Genomic DNA, 18,984 nt, shown 5'->3' with positions numbered 1-18,984 from the left:
TCAAAACAAAGAAGCAAAAATTGCTAATTTGCTAAGTGAAACATGATAAGTCATTGTTGTGTTGTTGTCATTTTATTGCTGGTTGAATATTGAAGTTGAATATTTCATCATGTGTCTGATTTGTTCATCTGAACTCTAATTCCATAGCTAGCCTGATCGCCTAATATAGAAGTATTAATGCATATTAGGGTAAATGTTAGGCTGAGCAAAGCTCATGAATTTAATATGAGCAGTAGGATATAGCAAATTTAAATCTCCTTTATGAAATTGCCTCTTTTCAGACTCTATGTATATGTGGTTCCTACTTAATGACCAAGCCATAGACCCATCCTGTGCCATGTTACGTGTCCCTTAGTCCAGAGAACACTCCTTCTGGAGACCCTCACCAAGTTGGCCAGTGATGTGGTCACAGACCATACATCCCTGAGCCATCAAGACTAATTATTGCCTGAAATTCTCAGCCTGCAATCAACAGAAAGCAGCAGTGCTAACTCCCTGAGGACAGCAATTAAGTCTCGTTCATCTTCGTGTCCCTGGTATGTCCCAAAGTATATGACCAGTCATGTTTGCTGCGGAATAAAGGAGTGCTAAGTACAAAACAGGAGAAGGAAGAGATAGGCAGGAATTTCACAATCAAAAGAAATAGATAGCAAGCAAATGTGCTCAATTAAAAATGAGAAGAGTTGGTGTAAAAAAAAAGGTGGGGGAGGGTGGGTTTCATAGACAGGAGGACGGAAATGCTAGCCAGGTATTATGGGCAAACTTGTGTCCCCCAAAATTCGGATGTTGATGTCTCGTCCCCCTATATCTCAGAATGCCACAGTAGTTGGAAATAAGATCTTTAAAGAGGGTAATTGAAGTTCAAAGAGGTAAACGAAGCTATTAAGATAGGATGCTAATCCAATATGACTGGTGTCCTTATAAGAAGGGAAAGGGACACACACCGTGGATACATGCGCACGGAGAGATGACCACTTGAGAAAGATACACATGCCCAGGAGAGGAGCCTCAGAAGACACCAAACCTGCCAACACCTTCAACTTGGACTTCTAGTCTCCAGAACGATGTGAAAAATTTAGCATCTCGAAATCCCCACTGCAGATTCCCAGGGGAGAAAAATCTGGTTGGCCCTGTTAAAACGAAGATGGGCTAATATCTGCACTGCCAAATGCCTCCGAGGACTCATACTACTATTTGTTCATTCACCATCTCCCCCAGCTAGGATGGTTGCGTCATAAAGACAGGGGTGTTTTTCATTCTGTGCTGTTTGTTCACCACTATATCCAGAGCATCTAACATGGTTCCTGGCATGTCGCAGGCACTCCATAAATCCTTGCTGAATGAAAGAAGAGAATTGAACTCAGGCTAGACAAGCTCTGGGGCTGATGCACTTTATAATGTGACTTAGGGGAGGTGCAGTGTCTTCAGGAGGAGTGTATGTTGCTTACGGAAGGTAAATTCTTAAATCTCCATGACTCCATACTCTCTCCAGGCTGACTCTTCATATATTTGGGATAATAATAATAATAATAATAATAAAGGATGCCAAAATCCCATCAGCATGTTTTAAAGAAATAGAACAAAAAATCATCAGATTTGTATGGAAGCACAAAAGACCCTGAATTGCCAATTGAGAGTCATCTAGGAGAGTCACCCAACCAAGTTGAGTGTTGCATCAGCAAGATATAAACTGTCACAGTGTCAAACCACTTACATATGGTGCTGCTTGTTATAGCAGCATCTAGAAGAAAGTCAGTCTGGGCTGGGATATTGGGCTTCTGCTAGACTAGAAGAATTTGGAGAATTTTCCCCGTTGTTTCAACAGTCAGCTCGTTGTCCCTATTGATAACTATTATAAAGATACATGTTGGAATTTCACAGTTTCCAGCTCTCATTTCGACCTCTGACAGGAAGGAAGGCAGGGCTCACGAAGCACGTTTTACAATGTGGAAAATGAATCTCTCTTGGTGTTGGAGTGGTCTAGCTGAGGCTTCTAGCTAGTCAGAGATCCCTGAGCCTGACATCTCACAGCCTGGTGCTCTTTCTACAACATGATGATGTGTTGCAGGAAAAGCGTGATGACGTGCTACATTCTGCCTGCACGGAGAGAGTGATATATGCACACCGGGGGGACTCCTTGCTTCGGCACCGTTCACGTTTTGAGATGAGCTTTGTCATGGGGAGCCGCCTTGTGCATTGTGGGATGTTTAGCAGAATCCCTGGTCCCTCCTCACTAGATGCCAGTGGCATCTGTTGCCCGGTTTTGACAACCAAAAAAAAAAAAATGTTTCCGCACATTGTCAAGTGTCCCCCTCTCCCAGGACAAAAATCCCCCCCGAGTGAAAACTACTGCCGTAGAGATTTCTGTCTCTTCGTAAAAAAGTGTTGTTCACGTGTATTTCCCCTAAAACACAAATATAGGCTAGAAAGCAGTTCTCCCTTCCTGGGGGAGAAGAGTAACATAAAATATGAGATGAAACTGAGGTAAAACATATCACTTTTATGTGTTCTGTTCACATATGGAGATCATATTTAGGGATGGTGTGAATCTCACACCATTACGGTTCTTTATTTAGCTATGATGGAATTTAATTCCTATGGAGTGCTTAGATTCCACTGGGTCACGAAAGCTTTGTCTGTTAACCGAGGCCCATTATAGTCAATTCAGGGTTTCTTAGACTCTTTTGAACCGTCTCACCTTTCTTCCAACTTCTCTGGGGTCGTATGTGACTTGGAAAAGGTCTAATGGTCTCAAGACGAGCATATGTTGTTTATGGAAGATAAACTCCCAAATCAACTATCTTTCCATATAAGTCATTCGAACCAACATTTAATACATGTTATTTTGAAGAATGATAATAATAATGATAAATATTATTGAGCTCTTGAAGTACAACTGACTTTGGGAAAACAAGCATGTGTGTCTTCAGTGTCAAACTTCCAGGACATTTAGGCTCGGTCAGCCCACCAAACAGTGTCTGGGGGAAGAAGGCAGTCAATCATCCTGACAATCTGTCATCTGCTTCTGAAGTCTGCGGGACGCCAAACACTCCGAGTTGGGAAAGCGCTGTGGTCTTGTCCTCCAGATGTTTGAGGTCATGTTACCCCACCCTCCGTGTGTCAGAGCTCCTGGCTGAGAGACAGTGACACTGATGATCACTTCTTACTACAAAGCATAACAGTACCGCCTTTGCATGTGTGTGTGTGTGCGCACGCGTTAAGAATGCACCATGGCTTAAAGCAGAGGGTTTGACGAGCGTTATCTTATTCCTTGAAGTGAGGTTCTATTAGCAGCCAAGGAACAGATCCAAGGCCACTCGGGTGGGAGGTGGCTGTACCGAGTCAAATGGTAGCCCCCAAAAGATATGTCCACCCAGAACCTGTGAACGTGACCTCATTTAAATAGGGCCTTTTGCGAGTGTGTTTAAGGATCTGGAGATGGGCTTGTCCTGGATTTAGGGTGGCCTGGTATCCTTACGAAGAAATAGAGGGAGATCTGAGGCTCAGACACACAGAGGGGAATGCCAAGTAAAGATGGAGGCAGAAATTGGAGCGATGTGTCTATAGGGTAAGGAATGCCAGAGATTGCTAGCAACCACTCGAAGCCAGGAGAGAAGCATGGTACAGATTCTCCCTCGAGGCCTCCAGAAGGAGGCAACCCAGCCAATACCTTAATTTCTGACTTCTGCACTTCTAAAATGTGAAGTTGTAAATGCGTTGTACTGTTGTACGAAATGCCTCCGTTTGGGGTGATTTTTCGTGGAAGTCCTCGGAAGCAAACATGGCGGCTGAAGTAAGAGTTGAACACATGGGTCAGCCAGTAACCTACGAGTAACCCACGAGCCACAGAACCAGCTCTGTACTTTCCAGTAACCTACGAGTAACCCATGAGCCACAGAACCAGCTCTGTACTTTCCAGTGCCTTAATTCAATGTCTTCACATTCCCAAATTCAGTGACCCAGAGAACTGCAGTTTTCAAAAGAAGTGCACATGCGTACACAGACACACACACACACACGTGTGCATACACAGAGCCAGACACACACACACTTCGAAGAGGTAGAACGACCACGAAGCCCTCTTAGCGATTTCCTCAGATGATTACTAACGCTCAAGAAAAGAAGAAAAAGGAAAAGACATTCGACTTGCAACTTCAACTCTGATCAAGCTGGCTGTGGGGGCTGGGGCGGCGGGAGGCGGAGTAACCTCAGCCATGCGATGCGAAACCAGAGGATTGGACCTCGTTAGCATTCATGATGATATTTTATTCCCATAGAGCCTTTTATCCCCGGATTCCAGACATCTTTAAAAGGGGAGCGAGTGCTGTTCTGGTTCGCATTTGATGTGGCCACGAGGTCATTGGAGAGGATGGAGGGAGGACTCAGGTCAAGACATTTACCCTCGTTTTCCGGAGTCGATGGACAAACCAGAAATAGTGCAGATTTCTAGGCATCGACGTTAGAATCTTCTGAGTTCCCCACACCCCAGTTGATTTTTCCTTGTAGAAATCGCCTTCCCTCTTTCTAGATAATTCAGAGAACTCTTATACATCCTTCAAGTTCCAGTTCCGATGAGAAGCTTTCCCTGACCTCTCACGAAGCGATGTTGATTATCTCATGCCTTGTACACACACTCTATTTCATATGTACCTCAATTACAGCATTTATAATAGTTGATACTATTTAGGGGTCAGTCTGTCCCTTTAGACAAAGAATCCTTAGCCCAAGAGTTTAAAACGGCCAATGGAAAGGCTTCAAGGGCAGCCCTGAAACTGCAAAATTTTTTTGTAAATGTGCAACTTAAAGGATAAGTCCTCTGTAGCTTTTGCGAATTTTCAAAGAACTTCAAGACATAAACACATTTAAAGTTCGCTGCGCTAAAAATTAAAGTCTCTTGAGTTTTTATATCTCCGTTGCCTGGCACAGCACCTGGCCCGGCTCAGACACGTGAAAAATGTCCGTTGCATAAAACTTGGATGGAAATATGGTCAGAGGGATTCTGAGTTACTCCGATTTTGCATTTGAATCATTGCAGCTTTGAGGGAAAACTTTAAAAGCTCCTAATCTGACTCACAGCTAGCTCTCTTTTCCAAACAAAGCAAGTCAGGTGCCTTATTCAGAAGAAGTTTATTAACATTTCGATAGCTGCTACCTCTTGCTTTCCAGAACTTTCTACTTTTTTAGTGGTCTCAGCAATCCAGCACCTAAAATTTATCCCACAGGGATGCGGCATAATAGCAAAAACACTGGACTCAATCTGATTGTCTGTCCATAAGTGCTATTGTTCTTTAGAACAGAGGCCAGCAGAATATTTGTCAAGGGCCAGGGAGTCAATATTTTAGGCTTTGGGGGACATGCAGCTTGTCTGTAGCCCCTGCAATTACTCAACTCTTCCTGTACTGTGAAAACAGCCCAGACAACATGTACATGTACCAATAAAACTTTATCTACAAAAGCAGGCAGGGGGCTGGATTTAGCCAATAATTTCCTGAGCCCTGCCTTAGAATTCCATATCGTTGTTAAGAATGACTTGTGGAAATGTCCACAATTGATCGAATTTGCAAAGCAGTATGACCAGCATGTGCGATCGATTCTGTTTTAAGCCCTTTATCTGTGCTATTTTATTTAATCTCCCCCTACAACCACTGATAACTGGGGCGGGTGGCTTAGCCTCCTTGAGCCTCCATTTCCAAACTGGTGAAACTGGGGCAGAACAGGACTGCCGCGCCTCTGTTTAAAGCATTAGACGCCGTTCCGTAATAGAAACACAATGAAAGTTTGTTCCCTTCTCTTAAACGTTTTTTTTTTTTTTCCCAACGAGCCCCTTTTCAACTAAAAGAGAGTGTAAAGAAAGTGATGGTAAAATAGTTTCCATTCTGAACATTTTCTCTGAGGGTACAGACATCTATTCAGACACAGATGACTTGCGTGGGGGTTTTTTTCTTATTTTTTTTTTTTTTGACACATGCTGTGGTGACATGGTGATGTCTATTATCTTATGTGTGATTAATGAAAGCTGTTAATATAAACAGTGAGAGGAGAGGCACTCTGATTTTCCCAGTGGCTGCTAATTAAGGAGGTGCTGCTCATTTTCAGGATTCCGAGGGAGCTGCTCTGTCTTAGCTGTCTGTAATAATTTATCAAGAAGCGAAGTTTTAAGGACATGACCTAGAAAGAGGATGATAATAAAAGAAATGTCTCTTTTCCTTGGAATAGTCGTAATAATGATAACGACAATACTAGATTGTACTAGATGCTTCTATGTGCCAGGGACGAGCTAAGGGCTTTGCAGGAATATCCTTATTTAGTTCGCCCAACAATCCTCTACGGTAAATTGCTGTGTTCGACTTGCGTTGTCTTCAACTTTTGGATGAGGTCGCTAGTCTTACAGAAAATGAGTGACTGACCATGAAAAGGACACTCGGCATGACTTAGTTAAAGAAGCAACTCTGAGGTTTGGGGAAAAGAGACATGTGTGGAATTCTCCATATTATGTGGATTCTGTATCTGGGGCGGGGTGTGTGTGTATGTGTGCGATAGAAATAAGCATTGGAGGGACACCTACAAACACATGTGTACAGAGATACGTGTGCAGAGATACACACGTACACACAACGTGGTCCGATCAAGAAAGTCTTTATGTTCGAGTAAGTATAATATCCACGAGCCTGTCATAATTTCAATGGTACGATATCCCTAGCACTAGTGGACAGGAACGTGAACACCAACACACGGCGTTGTATGTTGGGTCTCGGTTTGCCCACAGATACAGAAGAGGCCCGCGAGGTACAGCCCAGATCTGCTTTCCGAAAGCCGGAGGCACAGCGACATTTACTCACTCATCCACTCGCAAGTGCGGAGCTCGTGGGAATGGAGAGGAAAGATGACCTTGGGGATTATATGGGAAGTAAAAGTCCCAGGGCTGGATGATTGATTAGGTGGGGCAAGTGCGGAATGAGATGAAGCTGAACAGGACACCATGACTTTTCCAGTTTGATTGAGTGGATGGCTGATCACGCCACGGATGAGCTGGGGAACCGAGGTGCAAGTGCAGGTTCGGGGGAAGGTGATAAGCTCCATCTCGGACATTCCAAGCTGGAAGTGCCTGAGGGACGTCCGGGAGCAGATGTGAGAAGACACATATGGGTGTTTATGGGTCTGAGGCTTATGGAAGGGGGACATTCAAAGCCGAGGAGTGAAACAAAGGTGAATCCTGGGATGTACCGAGTATGAGGTGAGCGGAGGAAGAGAAGGGAGCGGAAAGGAGGAGGAGAAAAAGGGATCTGACCGATTCGAAGAACGATGGCGTGATCAAGAAGGGGACGAGGGGCCTGAACGAGGTGTCTGTAATGGGGTGTGGCACATGGGAGACCTCAGGACCTCAGTGGCCGAGGTCTCTTCCCTAACCTAGACTAGAAGGCCCCCTTGAGCTTCTTTCAAAGACAGCTCAGTTTTGCAAAGGGCCAGGACTTTGCTATAGTAAAGAGACGTCTTGACGTGTGATACATTCTCAGTATACATTTTTCCTTTTCCTCCCAGTTCATTAGGTGTTTGTATGAAGGTGTGTGTTTGTGTGTGTGAGAGAGAGAGAGAGAGAGAGAGAGAGAGAGAGAGAGAGAGAGAGAGAGGTTACAAAGGACAGAAAACATAAAGACAAAGGGATTTTATGGGCTCAGATGGCTGAAAATTCCAAAAGAATTGACTTCAGAGACAGCTAGATTCGGGGATTCTGACGAAGTCAGATCTTTTACTTGCTCTCTCTCTATCCCAGCTCAGCTTCCCCTTCGTAGGCTCCATTTTGAGGGAAGTATCAAAATGGTCCTTGCAGCTCTGGGCTGACTCTTAGCATCCTGCACCTAGAAGGGCGTACCTCTCTCTCCCAGGAGCGCAGAAAAGAAGTCTCAGCAGAGTCTCCATTAATTCCAAAAGGTCTGGCTAGAGGCACATGCTCACCCGGAACCAATCACTGGCCAGCAATGCTGTGATTGGCTGGACCTTAAGTGGACCACGTGACATTCCCAGAACTCAGTCTCTGAAGGATGAGAGTGGGCAAGGTCTGGCACTTCCAGGAACAATCAAGGTTCCAGTAACAGGAGACTCCATGACTGGGTACAGAGTCTGTGCCCTCTACAAAGGCAATTTGGTGTGTGCATGTGGAAATTTTTCCTGGCTCCTTAATTCCTAAGTGTGTTTGTGTGCATTTCCACCCCATTCCTTCTTTTTACTCATTGGTGAGTTCAGAAAAGAGACGCTAAGCATCAGCTCCCTGCAGAACGGAGTTCTCGCTGGAGCAGGACCTGCAGAGGGGCGTCTCCCAGGATCCCTAGCTCCAGACTCCCTCCCTGGGAACGCAAGAAGGATGTCTTCAGCCTCTGCTGACTCAGCGGGTCAACGGGGACCTCTGACACCTCCTAGCCTTTCCCGGAACCTTAAGAAGGAAGAGGAGAGAGTCTCAGAGGGCAGGTTTAAAATTAGAAGGGAGGGCAGTGCTGCCTGTGGTTCTTGAACGTCAGCCATTCGGGAGGAATGGGAGATAAGGTGGTCAAGAGACAGGAAGCATTTATTTAAGATTCCTATCACACTGGGAAGCTGGAGGGGGAGTTCAGTTCAGGGGAAGAACAGGATGTTGCCAGGATCCGGGGCAGGGCCAAGGGCAGGGGGGCATGGAGGGAATGGATATTGGAAAGGGATTGCTTGTCAGCCAGGGGTTAAGGCGAGAAGGTTTGGAGAGGTCCCTGACAGGAAGTCAGCCCTGAAAGAGGCCCCTTGGGAGTTCGGGTCCCTTCCGTTGCAGAAGGAAAGATAGATCGTCTCTTCGAAGACCTTGGATCTTTTCAGCGAGGCTGGCGTGTTTCTGGGTGGTCCACGGGGAGAGGGATCTCGTTGAACGCTTGTGTGAGCTCTCGGTTCTCTGTTCTCCCTGGAGTCTTTCTGCAGTCCCCCAGCTCGGAGGCTACAACACTGACCTCTGAAGGGCGCCACTCTGTAGCTCCACTTGCCCTTGAGGGCTGCAGGAAGTTAAAGGCCAGACTGTCTGACTCAGCCCCTGGGATCAATTCTCACCCCACTCTCATGATGCTGAGGGCCACGGTCCTGAGCGCCAGTAAGTCCTCCTGTCCTTCAGGGGAAGTGCGCAGTTTCTCTAGTCTTCAGAAAAGACCACCCCACCCCCACCCCGTATCAGAATAAAAAAATCCAGCGGAAAGAAGTCCACAAAGAGGCCACTTACAAGATGAAGAAACGCAAATAACCAACAAACACCAAGGGGAAAAATGTGATCATCATTCAACTATTCCACGACTGCATTGTTGTGGTAAGCCAGATACTGCCGTGAGCCTTGGACATCCACTAACTGGTTTTAGTCCTTTTAACGACCCTAAGAAATATTTTCTCCGTCTCACAGCACAGTCCTAGAAACCAGGGCACAGAGGGGTTAAGTTCCCTGTCCAAGGTCCCAGCTGTTAAGTGGCAGAGTGTGGAGGAGAGAGGACTCTGCTAACCGCCTGATGGATAAGAGTCTGGGTTTGCAGCTGACGAAACTGGCCTTGGACAAGTGCCTTCACCTCTCGGAGCCTCAGTTTCCACACTCTAGACAACGAGGATAAAATAGCACCCCTATCATCGAGTTGCAGAAAGTTTTTAACAAGAAAATATATGATCAGTATGGTCCATTAGTATTTATTAAAAGCACGATAACCAGTAAAGTTTTGTCCAAGGCAAAAGTTTCATTATTGTGGACTTGCAGGTTCCAAGGACCTACCGTAGCAGCTGTCAGGTGTTCTGAAGGGTCTTCTCCTGGCAAAAGAAGCCAGAGGCCCAAGGAGCAGGGCTGAGATGTGTCGCACCCTTACTCTCCTCTCCCGGCTCTTCTGCGGGCATAGCTGACAGGAGTCTGAAGGGACCTCTCGCTCACCCACACCCGGGGCCTCCGGGGAAGCATATGGACCCCAGCGGCGGATCAATGGTGGAGTATTTGCTCAGCTCCACACCCACGGTCCAGCTGAAGAGACGCCCTTGGGTTCAAGGCTAAAGGCTTCCGGGAAATGTGGCTGGGGCTCCAGGCCATCAGTCACTCAGTAACTGACCACCTCGTCTCTGGGGACAGCCTAGAGCTCTGGCATGGGCCTTTCCACGTTCTCATTTCCAGGGCGAGCGTCTGCTTCCTCTTGCTCTTTCCAGTAGCAGCCACACACTCGCGTCATTGCAATAGTTTTTGTCACCGTTGACTGAGCGCCCGCCGCGTTCTGGGCCCCGCGCTAAGCATTTTCTGTACGGTTCCTCATTAAATCCTCACTATCACGCTAGGTCTTAGACAGTATAATTTTATCCCTGTTTTACAGCCCGCTCAGAGTGGAAGTTCTTTGCCAGAGGTCACACCGCCGGAAAGCAGAAGGCCTGGGATTTGAACCCAAGCCACCCGACTCCAGAGTCCACGCCTGAGGCTACGACGCTCATGTGCTTTCACAGGGATTCTCTTGGCCGGGTCCACCTGCCAATCCAGGGCACCCTCCCGTCCTCTGCTCTTACAGAAACCAAGGGGTGACATTGGGCAGTCAGGTTATAGGAGGCAACCAGGGTCACATACGTGACAAATGCAGGGCAGTTACAAAGCTACAGAAGAACTGAGTGGAAAGCATTTCAGCCAGAAAGTACAGGGAGTGTGAAGACCCCGAGGCAGGAACACACTCATCCGGTTCTCATTCATTTCTAGGTCTCTTCCACGGAGATGTTTATCTACCATCCTGTTTTCCACTCATCCATCCTTTGGAGCCCAGTTAAGTGTCTCCTCTTCCAGGAAGTCTTCTCCAAACCTAGGCCAGGCTTGGTCCCCTGTCACTGTTCTCGGGGTCCCCATTCTTCTTCAAAGAAGGTCACACACTTATGTGTACTTAAGAGCCTGGAGTATTGGCTTACCGTTGGTCTCCTACATGAGGTTATAAACTCTAAGTAGGTGCAGGGGCGAAGATGCTTGCCTTGTAGCCTCTCTACTTGGAACAGAGGCGCCTAGCAGGTTCTCCGACGAATGTTCATTGACTGGCTCGTCTGATGAGACCACGTTTTGAAGATTAGAGTCAATGCTGGATGCCCTTGCTTATCAGGGGAAAGACATGCCTGTCACTTCTTGGGGACGGGGGGTGCCACTGGAGAAACTCTTATACTCCTGCACAAGGAGATATACGAGTATGTCCATTACAAAATGATTTGTATGAAAAAAAAAAATTGGCTTCGATTTAGATGTCCACCAGCGGTGACACCATGTGACACCATGCACGCATGCGTTTTAAGGCTGCACACATCACAAGGAGGGTTTTCAAAACATAATGTGGAGGGACCATTCTGGTCACAAAGTGATTCAGGTCTCACTTAAGACATTGGAGACAACCCAGAGGCCCTCCAGAGGTTTAAGGATTCATATGTAAGTCTGTAAGAATCATATTAAAATGGGAGCGTGTATTCTGAGCTCGTGGGAGTACTCGGGGTAGAGACGGGGGCAGGTAGAATTGCACCTGCGACTGGACGAGGGGAATTTCACTTTCCTGAGATGCTCCAATCGCGTTTAAGAAGTATGAATTCATGTCTTCCTAATTTTAAAATGGATAAATACAAAATGGAGATGGTTAGAAAATGTGCCAACACATTCATAATGGCTAATTGTGGGTGGTGGAAATATGGGTGAGTCTTATTTTTTTCTAACCCTCTTCCTCCTCTTCCTCCTCCTTTCCCTTTCTTCCGCCTCCTCCTTCCCCTTCTTCTGCTAGTTCTTTGATTTCAGAGCACAGAGGAAGGCGAACGAGAGAGGGAGGGAGTGAGAGAGAGGGAAGAGACACAGGCACGTATGCAGGGGAGAAGTTATGAACGTAAGAAGTCTGAAAACAGGCAAGAGAGCAAGGTTGTAGGAACAGAGATTTCTGACCCAGAAAAAGGCAAACCCCATTTTCGCATATTTTTAGCGGAAAAAAAATAGAGCACACCGAGGAAGCTTGAGAAAGGGCAGATTTTAGCACAATCTAATAAGAACTTATTAGCATGTCAAATAAATGTTAATTACCTAAACTCTACAGTAATATACCATCCTTAATAACATTATTTAACACTGCAGATGGCTTCAGAGGCTTCTTCTCCCCCCGAACCATCTCCCAGGGATAACCTCTGTTGTCAGTTTGTTAACTTCCTACGTAGACTTTTTCAAATACCTTTGCACACATATAATTACCATAAAAAATGCGTAGATGAGTTTCGTGTTGATTTATTTTAAACACGCCTAGAACTAAACTGTATGAAATGTTCCAGAAGTGTTCAAGAAGCACTTTCGTTCACCATTGTTTCTGGCATTTATCCACAGGGATATATATGTATAGACTTAGTGTCTCCTTTTTCCTGGCTATCTAATGTTCCATTGAAAGACCATACTACATTTTATGCATGCACTTCTCTACTGGAGAAAAAATAGATTCGTTCAATTTTTTTTGCTATTACAGTGTAGCTGTGATCACCCCTGAACACACCTCCTCAGGCATCTCCAGTTTATAGAAAGAGCACATTTTCAATTTTAACAGATTCTGTCGATTTGCCCAAAGGAACATTAGGTAACCGTGAGCTGTCTGGGACTAAATTAGGCCACTTTGCAAGAATGAGTCCCTCATCTCTGCCAGTGTCCAAGCATTAGCTGGACAGCCTCTTGGCACGGCTACGTTAAGGGGACGCTAGCCATTGAGGTCCCTTCCAACCATGCTGTCCTGCAATCTCTCACCTCCCGCAGTGGGACTTCCACTCGATACAGCTCACACCAAGAGCCCCAGCTGCATTCAGGAAGAAAAGTCATCTTTCTGCAAGTTTGAAGTCGCTATCAAGGACAATTTTGTAAAAACACATGTTTCTTGTTTTTATTATTGTGTCATATTTTATTCTAAGCCGAAGGCATCTTAACTAAATGCTGTGTTTTGCCAGCGTTTGGAAAGGGGAGGCCTGGCGCCAACTCCTGGGTCGGTACCCAGTAGCTGTATCATCTTCAGCCTGCTCTTGAATTTCTCTATGCCTCAGCTTCCTTGTCTGTCAAATGGGCAAATTCCTACTTCTATCACATCCGTCTGGGCGATTCCACTGGCCGTTGGATGTAACTGGCTCCAAAGGCCGGCGAGTTGCATGTTCTCTAAGGGAGTCGAGGGGGAAGGGTCACTACACAAACTGGCTGTCCTAGAGATGCACGGACTGGGAGGCATCTTTGCCCTTGGACAGGAAGGAAGTTCAAGGTTTAACCAATCCATCGCACCCATTGCCGTGGCCAGCACAACCTTTTGTTCAGTGTTTTATCTTTTTCCAAGCAAGTCCATTATCTCGTCTGTTCATCAAAGGTCCCTGCAAGGAAGTCAAGCAGAGGATGGGCCCAAGGAGAGATGACTCAGGGATCTGAAAGTCAAGGCCAGAAGCCTCTCTGACAAGCAGCCCACTGGGCTGAGTTTCTCCACTGATCTTGGCCTTGGAGGAAGGTTAGGCTGTCCAGGCCTGGCCTGAAATACTCACAGAGAGACTGCCTTTCCTCTGACCACGCACTGGGCTCCTCAGCCCAGCCAGATGGTCTGCAGATGTGAGCTCTGGGTTGCAAGGGAGGCTGGGAGAATAGGCAAGACCGATCCTCTTGCTTGGGATGTCAGGCCCCAAGCTCAGGTCCCACGATGCTATAAAAGCCACGGGTCCCACGGCTCTCCCTAACTTCAGTTTACAGACTTTTGGAGAGAAGGTGGTGCTGGAGGCACTGGCACCCTCCCGCGATGCTGGTAGCTGTCCGTCAGAGAACATCTCAGGCGACAGCTGTCTCATCCTGCGGCCTTCAGGTCAGCTCGGACACAAGCCGCAGCCTCATGTCACCTCTGCAGCTCGGGCCAGTCCCGGAGAGCCTGCTGGGTTCCCAAAAGCCTTCTTCCAAGGGACCGCGGGCCCTGCGCTGCCTTTTCCTCCTCCAGTCTATTCCAAAATTCAGGGTCCCTTCCCTCATGCCGTATCTTTAGAGTAGCCAGTGTTGATTTTTATCTTAGGGGACCAATGTCACCGCCAACCCCCTCGGAGTGGGACTGTTTGGAGCTCTGCCTTGAAATTAATAATTCCCTGACTCTCAGAGAGATCCCAGGGGCTTTGCTTCCAGGCATGTTTACGGCCAGACCCAAGTTCTCCCATCCATGCTGTGTGGCTTTGGGGGAGTTACCTCACCTCTCTGATCTTAGGCTTCCTATGGGTAGAAGTGGGGAATCACGACTTCACAGGGCTGTTGGGAAGATTCAAGAAAACACTTTTAAATGCCTGGTATGGTGCCTGGCACGGAGTCCGCGCTCCCTAAGGGGTTGTGGCTGTTTCCGGTGACTGTCATTGTAGTCGTGGCTGTGGCAGGTGTGAAGAAGATGCCTCCCTTCTGCCCTCGGCCCCCTCGTGGCCTCGCGAGTCAGACCGACCTGCATTCTCACCCTAGAATTCCCTTATAGCTACATGCCCTTGAACAAGTTCCCGAGCGTCCCCCAAGCCTGCCTCAGTTTCCCCATCTGTCAAGAGAGGTTCAGAAAGCTTAAGGGACTCCCCCAAAGTCACCTACCCAGTAAGGAATTTCCACCCAAGCCTGCAGCCAAGAGGGCTAATCGCATAACCGTGACACAGCTCCATCCCAATCCTATTTCTACGTCCCTTAAGTAAGGCCACTGTGTTTCTTAAATTTCACCCGGAATGAGGACTACCTAAAAATGACATCTTCTTCAAATGCTAAAGTTCTGACTGAAAGCCCATGTCCAGCCGACCACCAGGACACCAGTTTACCCTACCCCCATTCCACCCCACCTCCAAAAAAAAGCCAGCAACCAGGTGTGAGAGAGGGCTTTGGACTATTCAGAGAAGGTTCATGAAGGGAGGGTCTGAGGAGGAGAACTGAAATTCACCCCATTCAGGAAGGACCTTGATAGCATCTGCACATCAAAGGAAGCCAAGGCTTCAAAGTCGGGCTCTCTGTCCTGCCCTCCTCCCCCCAGGACCGGTCACGGCTAACTGGTTCACTTGGGGACAGCGCTAGCGGGTGCAATGTGAGAAACTTGTCCTCACGGCAGTGAAGAGAAGAGCGTGACTCTGGAGCCTGGCAGATCTGGCTGCGTTTCTCTCTGCCTCCCCCTGCCACCAGCTCGGGGGCCCTCGCTCTGGGGCCCCAGACCCCAAGTGCTCTGTGCATGTGGAATTCAGGTCACCCGTGAACCTGATCGAGGAGAAAATGTATCGCATCCTTGTCATCACTCACCTCGAACTGAAATTTCTCATTTCTTTTCCATTGTGATTGTAGGCAGGATCAGCTGTCCCTGTCATCAATAGAAATCGCAGATACTGGCATGTCAGGTTACAGGTGTCTCACCGAAGTTAGCATCCCTTAGTCTCATGACACCTCTGCCCTCGTGGTGGTGATTAGAACTACTGCTATGACTTGTCATTTCAAGAGTGGGTAATGAAGCACAAATATCACATGACTTTCCTATTTGTCGTTGGTTTCCTTGGTAATCTGCGTATTGTATTTTCTGGGATCTTAAACACAATTCTGAGAAGGGGTTCCTAGCTTCAGCATAGTGCCAAAGAGTCTATGGAATGTGTACACACACACACACACACACACAGACACACACACACACACACACACACACAGACACACACACAGCGCACACACACATTACTAAGAACGCCTGTAGTTCCATTAAACTCTGTCAGCCTTGGCTTTCTTGTCAAGGAAATGGTCATTAAATCTCTTCTCTTAGTGCCTTTGTGAAGATCACATATTCCAACGTGTGTGAAAGCACCGGGCACGTAGGAGACATTCAATCAACGCTAACCTCCCTCTTTCCTCTTGACAATCACCCTCATGCAGCCTGGGGCCAAGAGCTGGTGTATTTACCACCTGCCTTCCGTGGCCGCCCATGAAAGCCTCTTACCACATGCTGCTCACACCCGGCTCCAGGAATAAAATGCCCCTCCTGTGCTGCCACGACACACGTCCAGTGAGATGGAGATTGACAAGGCCACAAATATTTGAACTATCTTTGGGATAACACAGGGCATTGACTCCAAAGTATGTGCTACATCTGCCGAAAGTTTATCCTAGAATAACAAACGTGACAGCTAGCAATGTGGGGGATGTGGGGGGTGGCACGATAAGATAAAAGGCACCCGTGGGGTCCACAGGCACAGCCCATGCAGGATGAAAGAAACTCGGGACTGAGTGTAGCATCAGGGGAGTAAAGCCACTGAGTCAAACAGTCCATTTTCTAGAAAGTTCCCAGCATCTGAGTGGGGCATGGAGCAGACAGTATGTATAAATTCAGCCTTGTTGCTGTGTGACCCTGGGTAGCTGTGACAGCAAGATGCTAACCTTGTGTGCCTGAGAAAATTCAGAGAAATCACTGTAAAGCACTTAACGTGTGCCTGGAACAGAGTGAGCCTTCAGCAAATGTTGCTCTGCTGTTTTCACTATTAGCATCACTAGACTGACATATGGAGACGAATTCATCTCCCGGACCCAGTGGTCAGGGGGTCTGCTTTGCCAGTTAAAATTATGTGACCTTGGGTTGTTTTATTTCTTTGTGCCTCAGTTTCTTCAGTGTGCTGTGGGATAGCTTTAGGAGCTTGTACAGTGGTTCTGGGACTTAGTTAAGATAATACATGGAAAGGGCTTAGGCCAGAGTCTGACCCAGAGCAAACACATGATAAATGTTAGCAATAACCATTACTATCATCATCATCATCACCATGTAGCACTACAAACTGGACACAGAGAGAGGAAGCCCTTTGGAATAAATAAATCAAGGGCAGAGTTTCTCGGTGAGACAGATATCTAAACCAGGGGTAGGTAAACTATCTGCCACCTGTTTTATAAATAAAGTTTTATTGGAACACAACCACACCCACTCATTTATCTGTTGTCTATGGCTGCTTTCTCATACAACAGCAGAGTTGAGTATTCTCTAGCCCTTTAAGAAAAAGTTGTCATCCCCTAGCGTGGAGGACTGGTGGTATTTCAATGAGATGCCTCAGAAGGGATGCTAATGAGCCATTCGACATCAGTTAATTATTATTTTTCTGTGTCGATTGATTAATCATGCTGGGAAGAATAATAACCTTTCTTCTATCCATTTTTCTGTACCTCCATCCACTCGTCTATTCGTTCAATAAACATTCAGAACTCTACTAAGTGCTGGGGGTGGAGCAATGAACTAAGACTAATGAGAGAAGTGGACAAGTAAGTGGATAATTACAGTTCAGAATTTGGAGAGCCATGCGGGTCAGCCCACACCACGCTTTCTGTGAATCAGAGATGACGTAGCTGAGAAGTCGAGGTTCGACACATCAGTGGCTAGAGTGTACAAGCGCGATCTGAGGTGGGCAAATGACATCGGGCAGGAAACCAGTGTGGAGGTGTCGGGTGAAGCTTCGTGGAGGAGGACATGGGAGCTGAGTCTTAAAAAGAGGTCGGGCGAAGAGGAAAAGAAAAGGGGACAGGGGACAGAGAAGGCCATCTTAGGTGGAGGCAATCGAATCAGGTGACTGGAGACGGGGTCAGGTCTGCTGCTATGAAGAGCACCTTTGACTACATCATAAATTTCTACCAGAATAATGTCAGACCGCCATCACCTAATCACCTCCCCTCAACTTTACATTCTGGCCCTAACTCAGATCTGGTCTTCTCTCCATCCTCAGCGCCAGCCTCTAAACCAAGCCACCGAGGACTCCCACCCCGGCATCGGCCAGAGCCATCCCGATGATCCCCACAAACGTCTCCTCTGCTTTGCATCCAGAAGGACCATCCTAAAATCAGTCTGATCGCCATACCCCCTGCTCTAACACCTTCCACGGCTCCTCGGTGCCAGAGATCAACCGAAACTCGTCGATGTGTGGTCCTGGCACAAACTCTGCTTCCCTTCCTCCCCCCGCCCCACAATGCTTCCCCAGAGACTCACTTTTTTTCTATCTTATCTCCTCACATGTTGGAATTTCTGTTTCTCTTCTTTGGCATATATAGATCTAGATTGATACATGATGGAGAGATAGATGATTGGTGATAAGTGATGGATAAATAGATGCGATATATGTCTAGATAGATGTGATATATATTTAAGTAGATCTTCAAGTAAACGCTATATATTTCTGACTACATGTAAAGTCTATCTATCTATCTATCTATCTACTTATCTATAGTATTGACATAATATATATATAGTATTTGCATATAGAGAAATTTAAAGATGGAGATAGACACTTCAAGCCACCTCGGTTCAGGGACGGGCAGCCAGAAACCTGCTAACTGGTCTCCCGGCTTCTGCCTTCGCCTCCTACAGTCTTTTCTCTCAAAAGTAGCCAGAGGGACCCTTTTAAACCTACGTCAGATCATGTCACCCCTCTGGGCAAAACCCTCCCACGACTGTCCGTCTCACTCAGAATGGAAGCTAACATCTGGGCCGCAGTCCCCCGAGCCCCGCGAATCCGGGCCTGCACGGTTTCTCTAACTTCATCTCTCACTGGCCTCTCCCTTACTCCTCTCCCCTTTCAATAGCCCCGTTATAACTCCTCAAACGGTCCACGCACACTCCCACCTCAGGACCTTTTCACTGGCCGCTCCCTCTGCCTAGAAGACCATTCGCCCGTATCTGTGGGACCCTCTCTCTCCTGCTCTCGCCTCTCTTTTGGGACTTTACTCAAATGTCGCCTTCTCACAGACATCTCTTATAATCCCATTTAAAGCGGCAAACTGCTTCCCAGGTCCTTCCTTCCTTCTGCGTATCTTTATCACGCATGTTAACGTACAATAACATTTAATCATTATTTTTTTAATATCTGTCCCCATTACCTTGAAAGCTAATGCAAGGATTTGTGTCTGTTCGGTTTACTGTAATACCTTCAGCAACTCTAATAATCCATGGCGCATAGTAGATGCTCAATGAATACTTGGGAAACGAAGGAATTGTCTCCTTTACT

Source organism: Pteropus medius, unplaced genomic scaffold (assembly GCF_902729225.1).
Source record: "Pteropus medius unplaced genomic scaffold, Ma_sr-lr_union100, whole genome shotgun sequence".
Classification (NCBI taxonomy): domain Eukaryota; kingdom Metazoa; phylum Chordata; class Mammalia; order Chiroptera; family Pteropodidae; genus Pteropus; species Pteropus medius.
Note: the sequence above shows the minus strand (reverse complement) of the source record.